The sequence below is a fragment of the Apium graveolens genome, chromosome 11 (assembly GCF_009905375.1).
Source record: "Apium graveolens cultivar Ventura chromosome 11, ASM990537v1, whole genome shotgun sequence".
Lineage (NCBI taxonomy): Eukaryota > Viridiplantae > Streptophyta > Magnoliopsida > Apiales > Apiaceae > Apium > Apium graveolens.
The window spans coordinates 112270406-112285844 of record NC_133657.1 but is presented as its reverse complement, the minus strand read 5'-3'; positions in this window follow the sequence as shown (position 1 = coordinate 112285844).

Sequence of the window (15439 nt, the reverse complement as noted above, 5' to 3'; positions counted from 1 at the left end):
ATGAATCTAAGTTGTAAAAGTTATCAAGATTCATTCTGAAGACACGAATCCAGAATGACGGGATGTTTGAAATCAATGCTTATGTTGTGTTGGTTCATGAAATAACGATAAGAGAAAGGAATATAAAGGCAAGAGAGTTTGAGGAATGATAAGGGAGTTGGGCATGAGGAAACCCTAAAGACTCGTAGAAATAGAAATAGAAGAGTATGTAATCGTCAGGATGAGGGTGATTCACCATGAGTTAAAATTGATGGTTGAAGGCATAAGAGTTATGTATATTTTATCCCCTTTAAGTTGGGAGGATTCGAGGAAACATTGAGATAGTTCGAAGGATAAACAATGAGACGCGGATAGACTGAGGAGGCAAGGAAGTAAGAAACTAGGAAAATTGGATGAAGGAAGTGACCTTCAAGAATGAGAAGTGTAAGACCGGTGGCATGATACCCAGAAAGGGAGACGCCAGGTATGAAAGATATCCCAACATTGAGGTGACTGTTGAGATAAACAACAAAAGTAAATAAGGTATTATTAAGAAGAATTCACGTTGAACATGACCAATATCTTCCAGAACATCCATGTTATCATTACCAAATCAGGAAAGAAAAGCGGATGACCATTGTTATCTTTTGGAGGCCATATGGATTGACCTCAATATTGAATAAGGATGCTATTATGAAGTTAGGTATAGACTATCGAGGTGGGAATGACGAATAAGATAATCTATCAAGGATATATGACTTGATTTATCCATGGAAGGATGCAGGTACCTTTTAAAGGTGGAATTAAGGATAGAACATTGGTAACTTAAAATGAATCCTAGGGGAATGCATACAGGTTGGCATTTCACCCTTAATAGGGATAGTATGAGTTTTGACAGTATGAATTGGAAAATATTAAGGTAATGATGACCTTTAAGTATCAGTGGAGAAAAATTTTTCAGAAACATATAGATAATGGTTCTAGTATTAGTAAAGGGTATGTTGATATGCCCTGTATCTAGGGAATACAGGAGGAACGAATCAAGGATAACCTTAGAGGTTTTACAAGGAGAAATGTAATATTCAAAATTCTCAAGAATAGAAATGTTGATAAAGGAAATATGACGTAATTATAATGTTGCCAAGTGGGGCACGTGTTAAACCACGAGAAAGTATGGATCGAACCAGTAATGGTCGAAATTATTCAGGGCAATTAGGACTTAAGATAAAAGATGTTCTAATTATGATTGAGAGTCAGTCATGACAGTGATTAACCTCTAAAAGACTGAGGCAATAACTTATGGAAAAATGGTGATTTTTTTTTTACTCATCAGATTTTAAGGAAAGCATTTTCACATAAGCTGTGATTGAAATAAGGTAGAAATTTATTTGGAGGTGGTTAATGTGACATTGACTGTAAGGAAATTTTACTATCAGGAAAGGCCAAAGAGGTGGCCGACACTTTAAAGGTAAGTGGATAATTATAGGCGCGTGTGCCAAAAGAATACAGTGATGATGGTTAAAAATGTGAAGGTTGAATTATGGTTTGGAAGATTGACATTCCTTCTGATGATTGTGCAATACCCAACCGTAATAGTAGTTGGTAAAGGTTTAATTCGTGTAATCGCCATGAACGGGCTATCTATCTTAGAAGATCCTATCTTGAGATAAGCCAGGACCATGTTTCAAAAAGGACTAGATGAATTCTTGAGTTAATTCTTCTATTTAGGGCGTATGATTAAGAATGGTATTAACCTGCTATCGTTGCTTAGATTGAAACTCTTCTGCACTTTTATCTGCTTCATGTCATGTATGTATGTCAGGATCAGGAGTGTTCTTCATGAATCAGGAATGGTGATTATGTTACCTCCTTAGAAGGATTTGATACGAGATGTATGGACTCCGTATGGTTAGCTATTAAGACTTCATGGAAAATAAATGACTATTGTGGGTCAGTGGTGGACCATAATAAGGCAGCAATGATTCTGCGAGTAATGAGCTGATTACAACCATGAGAGTTGTATTGGAATGGATGTTGAGATTGAGTACCACTAATCGGGTCGTGGTAATATGTAAGTTATCATTGATAGACTAATTAAGTAGAGTATCTACCTATTGAATATTTATTCCTTCTTATGAAAAGAGAGTCGTATTACTATATGAGGAAGGTTGCGGTGCAAGCATAGAATTCTAGTAACGATGATGTCTAGAATGAGATCCCATATTCGATTTTCGATGTCGAGGGAGTTTCAAAGGTGATTGTGTATAAGCTCGAGGAAGAGCATGGGTCCATAGAATGATGGACGGAATGGCGAAAATATTTAGGCACGTGAAATACGATGCTATAATACTTGATGTTGATATAAATACATATATGTTTTGTTCTCCTATGACAAACCTCTATAGTTCAGAGGTAGATTCCAAGCCAGATATTTTGTGGCAGTATATTTTTTTCATATATACAATTCTCTTCAGTTCGTTCTTTTCTCTTCTTTTCATTTCATGTAAGCTGAGAAGAACAACCCTTCCAGAAAGGGGAGGTATTGCCGAATGACTATCTATCTGTGTGATAGAAGCCTAGTAGGATACCAGCTATTGTTTAATTGCTTGTCAAGTACTAAAGGCTGGCCACCTTCTGTACTAACTATGCGATATAACAAGTGTTCATGATCTTAGTGATCTCTCAACAAATTCCTTTACTTCTATTTGATTGATCAAATTTTGGAAAATAGAAGCAACTGATAAAGGAGTAATAAAGTGGTGGTAGTATGCGGAATGGGAACACATTCGTGATACTAAGGTTGACGTGGTTATTAAAAGGTTATAGAACGCTAACGAGCAAAAGTATAACCAGTATAATATTAGGAACGGAAGGTAGTAGCGATTACGAACTGGAAAAGAATGGGTATTGAGAAGCAGAAGCTCTAATGTTAAAAGCAATAATGAGAGTCTGTGCAATAGACTTGAAAGAATTTGGAATGATCACTTAATTCGGATTGAGTTATCTTACGACAATAGATCATATGTCATTATCGAGATGTCGCCTTATGAGATCCTTGAGGGAAGACAATGTCGATCTCCCTTATGTTAGGATGAAGTTGTAAAGCACAAGATGCTCGGACCCGCAGTAGTCCAAAGGACCAAGGATATGATAGATCTAATCAGAGGACGGCTGGTAGTAGCCCAAGATGGACATGATAAGTATGTTGACTTGACACGAAAGGATAAAGAGTATGAAATAGAGGACCTAGTAATGTTATAGGTATCCCTTGGAAAGGATTGGTGAGGTTCGGAAAGAAAGGAAAGCTAAGTCTACAATTTGTTGGACCCTCGGATATATTAAGACGTTTGGGAAGTTAGCACATGAGCTAGCCCTACCCCCGATCATGTAGTAAGTTCATAGCGTGTTCCACGTATCAATGTTAAGGAAGTGTAATTCAGATGCCAGATAAATAGAGGCATATGAGCGCATAGATATGCAACCCGACGTAACCTATATGGAGCAACCAGGAAGGGTTATAGAGTGAAAAGGAACGAGTGTTTAGGAGAAGGGTTATCAAACTAGTAAGAGTTTGATGGTAGAACCACAATGTGGGAAAATTGACTTGAGAGTTAGAAAGTGCAATACTAAGAAAGTATCCCTATTTATTTCTATCCGATTCCGGGACAGAATCCTTTTAAGGAGGAGAGACTGTAATAACCCCAATTTTTGGAAATTTTTGAAACCCTTATGAATAGTGTTTTTGCTGAATGAGAAAACTGTTCATGCCACACTATGTAGGGGTTCTGATATGGATATTCTGAGATTTTATTAGTACTTTATATGGGATATAAGTGTATGTAAAGATCGTCAGAATCCAAATCCGAACACTTTGATTTTTCCCGGAAATACACTAGATACGGAAAGATTTGAGAAAAAGGTAACAGGATAAAAAGGATTTAAATAAAAGGATTATAGGAGAGGATCATAAAAGGAATATAATATATTGAGAAAGGTTAAGGGAACCTAAGTAATAAGATCCCGGGTATGATCCCTCAAACGATAAACGAAAACGAAAGTTAAGCGAACCGTATAACAGATCAGCGGTCATTAGGCAAACGATTAGGAAGTTAATCAAAGGGATTAGTGGGAATGATGTCATCCAACCAATAGAAAGAGGACAAGGAAGGGAGGATGACATCATGAGGATGACATAGGCATGACAAGAAAGGAAGGAGATGTGGTGACTTTTTAACCACACAAAACCAAGGGCAACTAGGTAATTCACTAAAGCAAACAACAAAAATCAACCAACCAAAAGCAAATCAAGCCAAAACACAAAAATCTCTCTTCTTCTTCTTCATGCTCTCGGGTTTTTTCTTAAGAAATGGGAAGTCCAAGCTCCTCCACTTACTATTTAGCAAGGTAATTATCTAAGCTTCCCCATGGATAGTTACATACTTCCTATAAGTTTAAGCTTCTAATTCCAAGCCAATCTTTTTCTATAAATCATGAAAGAAGATGGTGAATAGTGTTTTCAAGAACTAAAATTTGTGTTCTTGAAGTTTTGTTTAGATTAAGCTTGGATAAGGGCTTTAAAGGTGATTCCAAGCCATTCTCTTGATTCTCCACTCTCCAAGGAAGGTATAAACTACAAACCCTAGCTTTAGTTTTGAGTAATTAGGATTGAATGTGTTTGATATAGCATATGTGAAGCATGATGCTTGATTGGTTGAGGTTTGGTTGAGTTTGTAGAGATTAGTTGGTTTTATTGCATTGTTGGAGTTGTAAATCTTGGTAATTAGTTAAAGAACCTAAGTAAAGCCTTTAGTTCATGTGAGGAATAAGTATAAATGGTTAATGTGGATTTGTTGGGGCTGTTATGATGTGGTTTGGAGGGATATTGGTTGTATGATTGATTTGGGGTTGATTTGTGGTTGGTATTGAATGGTTTAAAGTTTGGGAAATCGCGTAAACATAGCCGTCGTAACGTCCGATTTTCTTTGGACTGTTTTTGTGCATAGCATTAGGACCCGAGAACCCCCTGCTAGATTATGACCACTGCCATGTTTAGATAGCTCATGTTACGAGCTTCGTTTTGATATGTAGTTCGTTCGATTCCGATGCACGGTTTAGGAGAAACGACCGTTTCAAGTAACGGCGTTTCGCGAACGAAACTTTTCCCCTCGCCTTACTTTGAAACATAGGTTAAAGACCAAAAAGGGTTAATTAATGTATGAAACATTTATGGTAAGTGTGTTAGGCAGTTGGTAAAACACCCGCGAAGGAATCGCCTTAAAACTCGTAAAGGTTAAATTATTAAAAATGGTGGAGCCGAGAGTACTCGAGTGACTTAAGCAAATCAGTGAGCGCAAAACAAGCGTTAGAGTCTAAGTTAGTTAAAGTATAGATTTACAAGTGATTTTGGTTTAATTCCAACTTACTTGTTGTTTATAGGTTACCAGACTCGTCCCGAGCCTTTTATCACCCCAAGTCGCTCAGGCAAGTATTCTATCCGTTATACTGTTGTTGTGATGAATATATGTATTTGCATTATCTTGCGATAGATGCATGTTGGATAATTAGCAAATGATGCGATATATTGTAGCATGTGATATGGTATATATGCATGCCTGTTTCATATTCTTGGAATATATATCTATTGGTTCAGTTGATAATACCTATGCTAGAGGATAGCGGTAACTTGCATATACCCTTAGTATAGGGACCCAAAGGTGAAAATATTTTCTAAAACCGGGAGTCGATGTTCCCGAGTATATATATATATATATATATATATATATATATATATATATATTTATTTATATATATATATATGGATATAGTTTTTAAAACTATTAATCGAATAAGGTTTATTCGATAACTTTAACTTTATTTTATTATTGAATATTATTTCGAATATTATTCGAAGGCGTATGACTCCTTTACATTATTTATTGAATATTATTTGAATATTCATTTGAGGATGTATGACTCCTTTATTTTATTTAATGAATATTATTTATAATATTCATTCGAGGTATTATGACTCAGCTTATTTTATTTATTGAATATTATTTGAATATTCATTTGAGGATCTATGACTCCGATTATTTGCTGAGATATATTCTTTATTTTATTAAAGAATAAGGTGTCGATAATCAAACTTATTTTTGATTATTCAAATAAAGATATTACTTTCGTATAAGTATATCCTTGATTATTTGCTATTCATTTCAAGTATAAGTTTTAATACTTCTACTTCAATTATTTTATGAAGATTATTTTTTTATGGGAATATTATTTAAATAATAATATTCAGACATTTTCTAAATATTCTGGGGACTGATTTACTTCATTAAATCAGTTTTACTCCAAACACTCTTTAAAGTGTTTTCGAGTCTTTAAAATGATTTTCAAAAGTTAGAGCGGATCCCAAAACTATTTTTATATTTAAGATCTTCCTTTTAAAAAGGGGATTTAAATACTCGCTCAAAACCTGGGGGATCCGGCTCGGTGTTGTGTTTTATATTCGCAACAAGGTTGCTGTCTTGGTAAAAGAGTTTTTGATTACTTACCCAATATTCGGGAAGTAAAATTCTTGGAACAAGTTAATCCATTAACAGGCATCGCCTGGGAAATATCGGTGAGTTTTCCTTTCCAACTAGGTACGACTTCTTGGTGGAGCCGTATCAACAAGTTTCTACTTGGGGAAAGGGGGAAACGAGCTTTACGTTTCAGAGTCATGGATTTCATCTGAACTAGGAGTGGCGTAAGTGGTCGAGTAGCGCCGGCCCAGCCTTATTATATTGGCCCAAATGGCCTGGAAGTTCCGCTAAGGCGGTCCATTCCTTAGGAGTTCAGTGTTCAGTTGACAAGTAAATCCGACAGTTTCTCCTCTACATGTAGAAAATGGTAGGGTTGTACTACTACGACTGATCATCGTAAGTGGTCTTCCTGGCGCGGCAAACTCCCGTAATGAGTTCATCATCCAATTGGATAATTTCTGCAACACTACCCAGAGCACTTCGATAGAAAGGCTACGGTTGGGCGATTGTTGGGTGTTGGCAGGGTCAAGTTTTCAAAATGATGTTTACATCAAATGAAGTATCTCGTAACTTCATTTTATTTTGATAATATTTTAAAGATTTAATCTATTCAAATCTTGTCTTATAGTCTCATCTATGTGATGAACTTTTGAAGCTAATTATAACTTGAACGGTGGTAGTTCAAGTAGTATTTGGGAAAGATATAAGTATATTGGAGTATCTTGTAACTTCATCTTTTAAACTTATATCTAGTAAATGATTATCTTATGCATGACAAAGATTTTCAGAAAAACGTTGAGACAAGGTTAGATATATGAGATCACCTTGCAACGATATTTTTTTTTATATACAGTTATACACTGGGACTTTGTGTATATTATGCATGGAAGAGGACTTCCAATATTTTGAAAAGTATATATGTATATATATATACTGAATATTTTGCGACTTCATCGCATTAAGATATCAACTTGGTTCATTTCTTTTGACCAAGACTTTCATGAGTACTATGAGAAGACTCATATATTGTTAATCATTATACATATTATTTTGGTGGGCTTGCTGCTCACCCTTGCTTTATTTCTTCATCACACAACAACAGTTAGGAAAGATGGCCAGACTCCAGCAGACCCAGCGCAAGCGCGTGGGAAGCGTCCTGCGTCTTCCCGTTGATGTTGTAGCTGCTATAGCTGCAGAGGTAGATCTATTGTAGATCAGACCATCTACTTTCGAGAATCAATTATGTATAATTATAACTTGTGGCAGATAATGGCAATTAACTGTAAATTTATCAAGTAATCATTTTGGGTTGTAATAACTTTTAAATTGTGGATTCAAAGACTTGTACTTATTTAAATTTCATCTCTGAGACTATAACGGGTTGTGGTGTGTGTTAGTGTGGGGTCACAGCATAAGGTTATTTATTAATTAAGTGAAGTGATATTATGGAAAGAAAGACCGTGACGACCCGGATCCCCGACCCCGGATCTGGGGGTGTTACAGTTATCGTGAAGAATGCTTGTGCAAAGACCATCAAGAACCAGCAATTAAAGAGAAGCAAAATCAAGAGTTTTTCCAGAAGGACGATGCGCCCGCGCTGGGCTAGCGCGCGGCCGCGCCAAAAGTACAGAAGGTCAGCGCACCCGCGCTAGTGAAGCGCGCGGTCGCGCCAGGTCGGGGTGAAAGAATCCTGATTTTCTTACAATTTTGATTTTGGGGCTTCTAATCTGCATGGGCTGCTATATAATGACGACTTAAGATTATTTTTCAAGAGAGAGACATTACAGAGCTTAAGGAGAGATCAACGAGAAGACCTATAGCACAATTCAACGAAGGCGAAGAAGACCTAGTTTATTCTTATGATTATTTGTTCTAAGTTGTAATCTTGGATGCTCGTTTCTTGTTTGTTGAACCTATACTCTTGTTACGTACTTGGTTTATTATTTATTCGTATAAAGACTACGTTTATTATACCATGCTTTCATCGGAACCCACATTGATGATGAGTCCGATTATGGCCTAATCGTTATCGTAGGGTTCTAGCGGATTTACTTATGGATTTCTTTAGTTAATTTATTTCGATACCTTAGTGTGTGGTGATTGTATGATATCCTAGTATTGGTTGTGCTTATTCATCTTATGAGCGTCACGAACTTATAAGATAGTGTGCTAATCTCTAATGAAGCCAAAGTGAATTTAGGGGTTTAGAACATGCCATGCTAGCATAGGTTCAGGTATTTGATATGCATGATTCGTAGGTAATTTTAACCATCTTACTTGCCCTATGTAATCATGATAGATAACTTGCACATTAAACCATTATTTTGTCAAATTCTATAGACATATAGGGTCTCAATATAATTGGTATCTTGTCAGCTTCTATCTCTTTTGTGGATGCCTGGTAGTAGGGTATCCGTGCAACGAAAGTTGGCGTTTACTAGTTTTGTGTTATCTGATTAGTGTCATCACCATTACATGCTAAGGTTAAGAAAAAAAATGTAACACCCCCAAATCCGGGGTCGGGGATCTGGGTTGTCACGAGTTCCATTTCCCTTAATAACACTTAATCTTAATAAACAACCAACTATTGCATACTGTGACCCCACAATATATACACACACACCACAAGTTATATTCTCGGAGATGAATACCAAAAATAACACAAGTCATTTTATTCCACAATTATAAGTCATTACACCTCAAAAGGGTTTCTGAATAACTTTACATATTCTTTGCCATTATTATAATTCATAAATATACATAAGTCTGGTACATTAACAGTTGAAAACATAGCCTATTGGTAGTTCCTACCTCAGCTACAGCGATATCAATGCCTACAGGAAACTGCGGAACGTTTCCTATCTGCTCGCGAATTGGGAGCTTGGTCCCGTTCATCTTGTCTAGCTATTGTTGTGTGATGAAAGAATAAAGCAAGGGTGAGCAACAAGCCCACCAAAATAACATGTATAATAATTAACAATATATGAGCATTCTCATAGTACTCATGAAAGTCTTGGTCAACCAGAATTGAACCAAGTTTGATGTCTTAACGCGATCAAGTCATAAAATAATCAGTATATATGTATATATACTTTTCAAAATCTTGGAAATCCTCTTCCATGCATAATATACACAGAGTTCCAGTTTATAACTGTATAAAAATATCGTTGCAAGGTGATCTCATATATCTAACCTTGTCTTAACGTTTTTCTGACAATCTTTGTCATGCATAAGATAATCATTAACTAGATATAAGTTGAAAACATGAAGTTACAAGATACTCCAATATACTTATATCTTTTCTGAATACTACTTGAACTACCACCGTTCAAGGTATAATAAGTGTCAAAAGTTCATCATATAGATGAGACTACAAGATAAGACTTGAATAGAATCAATCTTTGAAATATCATTTAAAAGAAATGAAGTTACGAGATACTTCATTAATTCCCGATATATATATATACCTATATATATATCTCATACACTCCTTGAAAACCTCTGTTATGAAAAGTATAAACAGAGTTGTAATATCCAAGGAATTTGGAAAGAAGAAAACTTTGGCATAAACCCGATATCTTGCTAATCAGGCAAAGATACCAATTAAGTAACCTTTTCTACTAGTAGATGGATGAATTCCCCACTGGTCATCACCCTAGCCATATTAGGACCTTATGCTGGACTGCCACTCAGCCACTTATTTTTGATGGACTGCCACTCAGCCACTTACACCTTAATGGACTCTCATTGAGCCCATGTCTCTTATGCCGACGCATTTCGATTGGGCTTACTTCCCGAATGTTGGGAAAGTAATCAAACTCTTTTATCAAATTAGCAACTTCGTTGTGCCAAAAATACACCACGGAGCCGGATCCCATAGTTTTTGAGTGAGTATTTAAATCGCCTTCGAAAGGAAGATCTTAAATTTGAAAATGAGTTTTGGGATCCGCTCGAACTTTAAAAATCATTTTGAAGACTCGAAAACATTTTTAAGAATGTTTGGAGTAATGATGATCTAATAAAATAAATCAGTCCCAATATGTTAGAAAATATCTGAATATTATTATTTAAATAATATTCCCATAAAGGATAATCTTTATAAAAATAAATGAAGTAGTAGTTTTAAAAGTCATACTTGAAACAGATAATAAATAACAAAAGGTATACTTATACGAAAGTAAGATCTTTATTTGAATAATCAAAAATAAGTTTGATTATTATTCAAAACTATCAAATATACCTTATTCGATTAATAGTTATAGAAAACTATATAAAATATACTCAGGAACCTCGCCTACCGGTTTTAGGAAAATGTTCAACTTTGGGTCCCCTATACTAAGGGTATACGCAAATAATGCATATCTCTAGCATAGGTATTATGCGGTTTATAAAAATTGAATCGACAATGAAATATCAAGATTATGAAACAGGCATGCATATATATGTCATATCAACATGCTCCAATATATCGCAAGATTTGCTAATAATAATTATGCACTTATCACAAGATAATGCATATACATATATACATCACATCAACAGTTATACGGGTGAAAACTTACCTGGGCGACCGGGGGTGGTAATAGGTCTGGTGTGAGTCCGGTAACCTATAAACAATATATAAGCCGGAATTAAACCATGGTCGCTTAAGAAATTAGATTTTATCCACTTAGACCCTAACGTTCGCTTCTGCGCTTAATAATTTTCATTAGTCGCTCGAGTACCCTCGGCTCCACCATATTTATAAAATTAACCATTAAACGTTTTAAGGCGAATCTCTCGCGAGTACTTTACCAAATGCATAATTCACCTTACATAATTGTTTTGTACTCCAATTAGTATTTTAAGGGCCTTAAACAAGGTCTCAAAGTCAAGCGAGGGGTAAGGGTTCGTTCGTGAAATGTCGTAACTTAAAACGGTCATTTCTCCTAAACCGTAAATCGGATCTAAGCGAACCACCTACCAAAATGAATCTTACGACATGATCTAGCTAAAGATGGAAAAGTTATAGTTTATTCAGTGAGTTCTCTGGTCCGAAAGTCATTCACAAGCTGTCTAAAAGAAAATGGGCGTTACGACGGCTATGTTTACGAGTTTTCCAAATTTTACCAATCCAAACAATCACCAATCCTCAGCAAATCATCAACCAACACAAGATCTAACCTAAAACTACCAATTCAAGTCAAAACCTTTCAAGATCATAACTCATTACAATTACTAACATATATCCATCAACAACCACCTCTTAAACCATCAAAACTAACTAAACATACATAGATCTTACTACACATACATGGATCTTAGTATATAACACTAATACATCCATAAACTCATAAAAAAACTCAAAGTCAAGGTTAGGTTTCTAGAGATTATACTTTCCTTGAAGTGTAATAAGTTGCTAGGGAGCCTTGGTCTAACCTTCTAATACCTTGATCTTGCAAAAGAATTCAAGAACAAAAAGTTAAAGTTTTGAAATCAATATTCACTCATAAATTTAGAGAATTGATTAGCCATGAAATCCTTAAAATCAAGAGCTTAGATTCATGGTATAACTAAGTTTATAATTATGGAATCCAACCTAACCAACCTAGGAATTTATGCTTGCTTGGATGATGAACTTTGGAAATTTCACCTTGCTTTTTTGAAGAAAAACCGTGAGCAAGAGAAAAAGAATGAAGGAGAATGCTTCTTTGATTTATATTGGTGATATGTGTGGTGTTTAGCTTGGTTACTTATTAACTTTAGTACTCCCTCCGTCCCAATTTATCTGTCTTGTTTGAATTTTGATGGTCAAATTGACTGAATTTTGACCGTAAATAAAAATTTATTCTTTCATTATTTTGAAAAACTGAAAAAATACATATTAAAGTACATTAAACATCCTTTCAAATGATATAATTTTCATAAATACTTTCGATAATCCACTATGTGAAATTTTTAGTCAAAGTTGGGTCAATTTGACCGTAAAAAGTCAAACAAGACAGATAAATTAGGACAGAGGAAGTATTAATCATGGTTCAAATGCTCGGCCACAAATCAATCTTGCACAAATATCTACTAACCATGCTTACATTACCTTCCTTATGTCATCAACTTGCCACATGTCAATTCCCTATGGCTTGATGACCTCATCTTGTGCTAATTCCTTGATTAGTGCTTAATTGTTTGGCTAATGGTCGCTTATTTATTTTATGGCTCGCTTAACTCTCATTCTTGTTAATCGTTTGAAGGATCATATCCGGGATCTTATTACTTGGGCTTCCCTAAACCTTTCTTAATATTATATATTCCTTAAATGATCCTCTCTTATAATCCTTGAATTGAAATCTTTTTCATCATGTTACCTTATACTTAATTATGTCGGTATCTGGTGGATTTTTGAGGAAAAAATCAAAGTGTCCGAATTCAAATTCTGACGATCTTTACATACCCTCATATACATTATAGAGTGCTAATATGATCTCATAATATCCATTAAAGAACCCCTACATAGGGTGGTCTGACAATTTCTATTAATCAGCAATATCAACAAAAATTACTATTCATCAGGGTCTCAAAAATTTCCAAAAATTGGGGTTATTACAAAAAAGGCTATTGAATGAAGTAGTAATGAAGTTAGAATCTCATGTTTGTGTCATATAGTAATCAATCCCTTTTTAATCTCTTAGTTAATGTTCTTTAGTATAAAACAATCTCAAATTGCGATCATCTTAGCATTGAATAATAACCGTAACATTGTTGCATCGGTACATTGATTAAAATTAACCTAAACCAGTCTCTATGGGAACGAACTAGAATTAATTCTATATTACTTGCGATCGCGTATACTTGCGTGAATATTAGCGCGTGTTTTCGTCCTAACAAGTTTTTTTTTAATAAAATGTTTTAAGATTGGATGGTTGCGTAAAAGGCCATGGCGGCGGTCTAGTGTGAGCTATGTATTATACTTGATTAGAATACCTTGCTAGGCCAATGTGTGCCTTGGGTACCCCTTTTTTTAGTTGGATATGCTTCGGCATATCGGTGTTGCTCCGCGGCTGATCACCGGCTGCAACACACCGTCGTTCGAGGATTCCAATCTAAATTATTATACTATTTTTTATAATCATATAATAGATAATTTATCCAGTGTTTCTATATTGAATAAAATGTGAAATGCAGTTTTGATTCAGTTTCTGATTGAAGTTGATATTTAGTTTATTATTAAATATTAAAAGTGGTATTAATATATATGATTGATGTTTACTTCAATATGTGATGTTATGAGCATCAAAGTTAGTATTGATATCTAATTTGATATGACACCAAAATAAGTATTGATATCATGATTGGGGTTTTGAGTAAAATGGATATAAAGTTTATGATTCAGTCCATAATCACTCTTTCATATTGTTGTTTACGATATTTCTGTAAACACTGTTTTACGAGTTTTATTCTCGTCGAGATTCAAAGTATTGCTGAAGCATTTTTGCTTGAAAATATCAAAAGGATTTTAAATACAATTAAAGAACCAAATTCTGGGATTCCTTATCTAAAATTTTTCTGATTCAGCAATTCTGATTTTAAATGTTCTGCTCGATTGCAGACGTCGGTTTTATATCAAAAGACCATATATATGCTATAATGAACTTGCTGAGCATTTTTTTCGCTCATACTTGCCTGTTTTTAAATTTAACCTTCCAGTGAGGATTAACTTGCGCTATTTAGCTGCGTAATTCAAGGAAGCGAAGGAAGAAGCTTTTGGAAGGTGGTTGGTCCAGGGTTTGCGGAACTAGATTAAGTCATATTGTATAAAGTTGTGTTTATATATATATATATTAGTTGAGTTATTATATTTGGTTCTAGTATACTTCTTTTCGAAGTTATACTAGCAGGTTAAGTTTTGAGTTTGGGAATTATTGAAAAAAGTTCGAAAAGAAAGTGAAAAAAAATTATTTACGGAATTTGGGATACTTGTTTCTAGAACTATAACTTGAAAAGATCTTGGTGTAGTATTGGGGTCGCAGATGCTATATTTCAACTATTGGCATTTATTTATTGATTTAACAGGTTAATTTGGAATGAGGTTTCATCATGACGACCAAATCTGTTATGGATTAAAACCTAATATATATAATTGCTGTATTTAATATTAAGGAACGTGAGCTTTGAGGCTCGATTTGACTGCTCTTGTGTTTTGTGACTCAATCTGCCTTAACAAGATGCCTACGTACCTTGCTGATTGCCAAGGATCAAGTCAAAAAACGTAGTTCTGATTGGTGGGGGTGAGACCCCTTATATAGGTGTTGGGAGTCCTTGAATTGGACTTGGTATAGGAGACTTGGTGGGCAAGTCTCATAATTAGAATGGACTTTGGAGTCCTAGGTAGTAGGAAACTGATTCCTTATCCTTTTAGGTCCCCTTGAGGCTAATCTCCAAGGATTTATATCCTTATCAGGACTCTTTTCAACATCTGATTTGTCCCTTATTAATTAATTACGAATTTAATTAATAATCACGGCTTTTGGGCCTTTTTTATTCCATCAGGCCGGATCTGGTCCATCAGGCTTAACCTTTCTGGTCTGAGTATCATATATCTTTTTATTGGGCCTAGCAGCCCACAGTTTGTACAATTAATGCAGTATTTAATTATACAATCATAATTTATTTATCCCTATCATTTGCCCCCCAACTTTTGGGAAACATTGATTAGGTTTCGCAGAAGTTAAGTCTATTCGTTCCCTTACAGGGTTTCGTTTTTGCGTAAAGTGTGGAGTGACCTACACATTTACAATGAATCTTCCTTTTATTCAGAAATTATCTTAATTTCCAGGAATTTTTCCCTAATTTTCTGGGATTTTCCCTAATTTCTGGATTTTTCCCTTAATTTCTGGGATTTATCCTAATTTTCTGGGATTTTTCCCGAATTTCTGGATTTTTCCCTAATTTTCTGG